Source organism: Scyliorhinus torazame, chromosome 28, assembly GCF_047496885.1.
Source record: "Scyliorhinus torazame isolate Kashiwa2021f chromosome 28, sScyTor2.1, whole genome shotgun sequence".
Classification (NCBI taxonomy): Eukaryota; Metazoa; Chordata; class Chondrichthyes; order Carcharhiniformes; family Scyliorhinidae; genus Scyliorhinus; species Scyliorhinus torazame.
The window spans coordinates 12,450,588-12,457,269 of NC_092734.1; positions in this window are offsets into that span (position 1 = coordinate 12,450,588).

Consider the following 6,682-nt stretch of genomic DNA (forward strand, 5'->3'; position numbering starts at 1 on the left):
TTTGGAATCTAGTTGTTTGAAGACACGACTGCCGATCGTGGAGAACATGATGTGGCCACAGTTGGAGGAGAGCAATGGACAGATGTGTTTTTGCCTGTGATGATTTGTTGGTCAAATAGCCCACGGACTCACTATCTAGGCACATGCAATGATGACTCAAGTGAATTACGAGAGAGTTGAACCCTATTGCCTTGAGAAGAGAAGTAAGGGGGACATATTTAGGGAGAAGAACAAGGTCTCATACAGGCGTAAGAGAAAATGGAGTTAGGCACAGGAAGAATGAAGGAGGTTGCCTGGAGATAACAGAAAGGACATGATTCCACATGGGTTGTGCAGGGTGCATGAGTCCACAACTGAACTCTGATTACGCTGAGAAATTTGACTAGTACTGAATCACAGAAGCCTCATCTCCGTTGGAGTTGAAGACAGTCACTTTTCTTCTCTGGTGAGGGGAACTCAACCTGAGGATGTGTTAATCCAGAGGCAGATGTCAATCAGATGATGGAACACTGCAATGGGAGCCCTTCTTTCAATGCTATGGCTCATCGCTCAGTGCACTATCATAGCAATCCAGCCAATTCAACATGTCCAGTTAGTTGTGTGCACTGGACCCTGGACCCTCCCTCCCCACCCATGGACCTTCATGGCTTTGGGGTGAGGGGGCTGGATTTACAGATCGTGGTTTAATTGTGTTGCTATCGGCAGTGAACATTGCACGATCTGCATCTACAAGCGTGGTGAACAGAAGCCACGAGTTGTGCTTTAGGGGTCAGTCTCATGGAGAACACACATATGTTACGTGCAAACAGAGCTGGGAATGACACAAGATGGCAATTCGAAGGTCAAGGCTTAATATTTTGGTACAATCTACATCTGTGTGAAATTTTAGCTGTGAGTTAACCTGCTGAATTTAATTGCCTTAACACCTCTGGTAAAACAGCAGAAGGAAGAAGGTTTTAAGAAGGGATTAAAGCTGTTGTCATGTGTGTTCAATTCTGAAGCTCAATTGACTAGCGTAAGTGGTAGCTTAATAGATTCAATAAAGCAGTTTTAAAAGAAAAAGCTCCTGACTGGCTGCGTTTAATCTGTGACGACCATCAATCTCATTCACTGGCTCAGAAATTGCAGGATGGTTAATTGATGAGAAATAGATTATTACTTTGCCAAGAAACATGATCGCTGAATCAATGATCGAGAGAACTTGCATTTATATAAAGCTTTCCTGAATTGTAGATTAATGGGCTTTCGGAAAACCTTTGTAGCATGAACTATTTAATCATTTGTTCAGCTATATTGAATCTAAAGAGAAAACACTTAGTGGAAAGGCTTTCCTTTTTTTTCACATAAAGGCATTCGGAACGGAAGGCAAAACGGGGCAAACATTAGCACAAATTTTGCCAAATATTCATCAAATCAAAATGGAGCCTGGGTTCAAGGTTTCACCTGACAGTGCAGCACTCCCTCAGCACCAGGCCAAGAGTGTCAGAGGCCTGAGGTTTCCGTCCATTGTGCATGCGCACTCGATGGGCTCAGAATCGGGAGCAAAATATGTCGGCGGGCGCGCCACCGAGTCTCGCGCACGTCCACCGACCGAAATATTGCTCGAGGGAGCGATGACGTGGAGGCACGTGCCCGCCGTCTTCTCCCCTGCCCGTGCAATGTAAAATTTTGACCAAGGTTTTTAAACCAATATGGCCAGAGTTGACTCAGACAGGGAGAAATACAATGACCTCCTGGGTCTCATGACATTTTCTCGCGATCTTTGAAGGCTTAGGACAGGGCTTTTCAAACTCAGGGTTACGACCCATGGGTGGGTCAAGGGCGGGTGTTGGGAGCGTCGCAGAGCGATCGGTCACAACGTTCCCGATCGTGGGAGAAGCGCCCAATGGCCGCGACCAGCTTTTAAGAATGCTGGCTGCGACGGGCTTTGACGTTGATGAATGCCAGCCACAATCTTCCTTCAAATACAAACAATGGAATCTTCCCGCCAGAAGCAGTGGCAAAGAGCAGGTCACGCACCTGGTACACTGACGTCCCGCGCCCTCTGTGTCTCTGCTTTGGGCGTGAAATCACAGAGGAGAGGTTCCCCCATTTTGTAGCTGGCAGCAAGCAACACAGTGTGAATCATAGAATCATAGAATTTTCAATGCAGAAGGAGGCCATTCGGCCCATCGGGTCTGCACCGGCTCTTGGAAAGAGCACTCTACGTAAGCCCGCACCGCCACCCTATCTGCGGAACGAAGCAACCTCACCTAACCTAAGGGCAATTTACCATCCAACTAACCTGCACATCTTTGGACGGTGCGAGGAAACCGGAGCACCCGGAGGAAACCCACGCAGACACGGGGAGAACGTGCAGACTCCGCACAGACAGTGACCCAAGCCGGGAATCAAACCTGGGACTCTGGAGCTGTGAAGCAACTGTGCTAACCACTGTGCTACTGTGGCGCCTCAGTGAAGAACTGAAGATGGGTCATTTTGTAATAAGGAAGCGGAGGCCAGAGACACAAACAGGCCAGGATCTCACAACTGAATCTGCTGGAGAGAACTTCACAGGAGAGTCGACGGCAGGACAAAGCAGTGGTGGTATGAGCTGTATCCAGAGCTCCAAGGCCTCTGGTGATCAAACAATTAAGAAGAACCTGAAATCGGAAACAAAGCAGTATAAAAATGATTACTTGAGGTGTAGCATTATTAATTGTGCCAATGTAAATTGGATGCAAAGCCCATGTGTGTTATATGCAGGGAAGTACTGGAAAATGCAAGTTTAATCCCCTCAAAACCTCAAAGGAATTTGAAGACTAAACACGGCGATTCCAAGGACACACCTCTTGATTTTTTTTCAAAGGATGCAGCGAGAACGTAAATCGGCAGCTGAAGTCTTCTGCAGAAATGTAACATTGAATGACAAAGCAAGTGAGATCGTGAGGACCAAGCAGGCTCACCTATTGTATTAAAATCGTAAGCGAAAATGGTGGGTCGCAAAGGTCGGTCGGTTGGTAAAAGTGGGTCCTGGGAAGAAAGTGTTAAAACATGCCGCAATTTGCAGGTTAAATGTGACATGGGATTAGGAACATGGGAACAGGAGGAGGTCATTTAACCGCTCCGATCTGATCCGCTATTCAATGTGGTGTGAGTTGATCTGTAATCTAACTCCACGTACCCACACATGAACAACTGCAGGATTCGAGCACATAATCCAGGCTGATACCTCAGTGATTACTATTCATTGGTGGTGAGATATATTTTGCTTTGGACAGAAGATTGGCAGGAAAACAATTCACCGTTGCTTTATTCAATTGACGCCACGAGATTGCATCTGACTGTGCTCCTGCCGGCAACTGTGCAAGCGCAGCCTGAATCACCCACCACAGACAAGAACACGAGCAAAGGCCGAAAACAAAAGAGATGTCCGTTCAGTACAAAACTGAGCCACTACTCCCGTCCGAAAGAGACACTATCTCCGGGTAAAATGCCTCCTTCACTCCTGTGTGTCAGCTTGGCTCAGCTCTCACACCTGCGCCTTTGGGCTAAAGAAGGGTTGCGACTTCAAATATTTCTCCTCCGCCAATTAAAATGCTCCATTTCCTGCTGGCAACTTCGGATTCCAAGGGATGTGCACCCACATTATGGCTCCTGGTTTCCTCCATCTAGCTCCCTCATCCCAGTGGCAGGCGGGCTGGGCGCTGGTTCGCAGACACCAGTCCCTCAGAACTTCACAGAAAGAGGCAGCGGCGTAACAAACTCTCAGTTCATAAGGAAGCAGTTTGATTTATTTTGTGAACATTGTTTCACATCAAATCGAAGGGACGGGGACATTTTCCACTTCATTTCCCGTGACAGCGCCAAGCACTCCAAGGTTAAGTTGAGCTTGTTTTTCACACGGCGTATTCCATGAGTCACTCTGATATACCCTGACTGTGATTTTATTTCTGTACATTAGAGTGTAGCCCTGGATCAGTGGTCGCACTTTCACCTCTGCATCAGCAGATCAAGGCTCACTCCAGCCATTTGAGTGTATAATCTATGTTGACACTTTGGTGCAGTCCTGTGGGTGCGCTGCTCTGACAGCAGGTATCGTCTTTCAGATGAGGTGTTACTGTCTGTCTCCTCAGGCGAACATCAAAGATCTGTGTCACAAGAAGGGCAGGGGGTTATACCTGGCGTCCTTGCAGTAGGTCAGCCGTGACCCCATAGAATGAGAGAGAAGACTTGCAAGTGGCTTACTCCTGCTACCCCTTAACCAACATTGCTTAAAGACAGGTCATTTATGTGGCGCAGCGATTAGCGCTGCTGCCTCACGGCGCTGAGGACCCGGGTTCGATCCCGACCCTGGCTAACCGTCTGTGTGGAGTTTGCACATTCTCCCCATGTCTGCGTGGGTCTCACCCCCACAACCCAAAGATGTGCAGGGTAGGTGGATTGGCCACACTAAGTTGCCCCTTAATTTGGAAATTTTAAAAAATAATAATTTAAAAACACAGATCATTGCTCTTTCTGGGACCTTGCTACAGGTTGGCGACTGTCTTTCCTACATTATATCGCTGACTATCCACTTAAATGTAAATGTTTAAATGCTGTAAAGCATTTTGAGCTGTCCTGAGAACAAGAACAATGAGATATAATGCAAATCTTTCTTTTAAATAAAAGTATTAATTTGAGAAAAAATGAGTTTCCTATGCCAGTTTGGCTTAGTTGCTAGAACTGATGTCCCTGGACCAGAGGATTGGTGGCTTTTAGCTTGACTCCAGTGAATAATCTAAGATGAGATATCAGTTTGGTCCTGAGGGAGTGCCGCATTGTCACGGGGTGAAACTGGAGGTGGCATTAAAGCTGTACCTTATCTGCCACCTCAGGTGTTTTTACAGACAGGAGTAGGGAGTCTTCCCAGTGTCCTGGGCAATGTTCATTCCTCAACCACCGCTGCCAAAAACAGATTAACTGCTCATCCATCCCATTGTTGTTCATGCGATCTTGTTGTGTAATCACAATACACCATACCCTGCACTTCAATGTAATTCATTCCATGTGATTCAGATATGGAATAAATATGGGAAAAAGAGCCATATGAATGAAGATCTCTTTAAAATGGAATGCTGACTGTAGTATTTGTGTGTGTGTGCATGTATGTCTCTGTGTGTGCATGTGTGCGCGTGTGTGTGCATTTGCGTGCGTGTGTGTGCATTTGTGTACATGCATGTGCGCGCGTTTGGATGCATTGTGTGCATGCGTGTGTGTGTGTGTGCATGTGTGTGTGCGTTTGTGTGCATTTGTGTACATGTGTGTGATTGTGTGTGTGCGTGCTTGTGTGAGTGCAATGTGAGTGTGTGTGTGATTGTGTGAGTGTGTGTGCATGTGTGTGTGTGATTGTGTATGTATATGTGAGTGTGCGTGTATGTGTGTGGTCCCTTCTTGCTGAAAGGTGTTCCTATTCTAGGACATTTGATCTCCTATTTTAATAATTATCTGTAGTGTCATATATCAGGTCATTTATATTGTGCCTGGGAGCAGAGTCAGTAATGACAGCATAAAATAAGATAAACCTATAGCAATGTAGAGGGAAATCAATGTAATTTGCATAATTTCCTTCAGCAGGCAAGATAATGCTGCTATCAGCAGCAACACAAGGTATAATTGAGGGGCAAAGTGTGCCAGACCATGGTGCTAAGTGATTTACACAGCAGCCTGTGTTAATATTTCATTACACTTTGTGATGCCCCACTTGCCATAGTGATGTATACTCGAAAATCTATCTTTCTGCTTGCAAGCTCAGGACTGTCACCTGATCCGTCCAATGTGTAAGAGGGGACGATCCATCAGTTTCCACATCCTCGTCTCCCCGAACACCGCAACCCCCCTTCCCCCGGCAACCCCATCCCTCACCTCCCCGCCCCCCACTCTCCGCTGGTTTTATGCAGGAAGCGGAATATAACTGGATGGTTGGTGAGTTCAGGATTAGAGAAATGGAAATAGAGCGGGGAGCGACGAAAGGGAAATTAACTTTCCTATCTGATGAGCCCTGAGCTGTGGCTCTCATCATTTGCAATCTGTTCATTCCAGTGTGGGGCCGGATCACTGCCCATCTGAATCGCAGTTTATAGAGAGAGGCTTTGACTGGTGGTGCTCAGGCACGGTGTGTTAATGCTCGGGGCCCACATTCCATTTATCGGTGGCCGTCTGCCACATTAGCAGCTAGGAAACGCCCTCCCCAGTCCCCTCAGACTCTCACACCTGTGTTGTTCTCTACTTTGCTTCACCTGGATGGCTTGGATGTGTAGTGTTGAACAAAGAACATCAAGTTTTGTTAACTAACAAAACCAATGTATTAACACTACTAACTAAGATTCGTACGTATTCCTAAAGTATAAGGTTACTAAACTAACTATGCGATATCTCTAACTACAGAACTCTCAAATACACAACTGATCGATCTCATGCCTAAACACCTTCTTTTAGAATCCCAGGAGCCACATGATATTTATATGACTGCTCCTGATCCCCATCTGGTGGTGGGAAGTATTAACATGAAACTGTTTACTCTTTATTTCCCATACAATATACATATTGTTACAACGCCCAATTCGTTGCACTTTCTGAGGGTCAGCAATGAAAGGAGAAAGGAGGAGAGCTCGAGAAAGAGGAGAGAAGGGAAGATTTGCATTTGTACATCACCAGGATATCC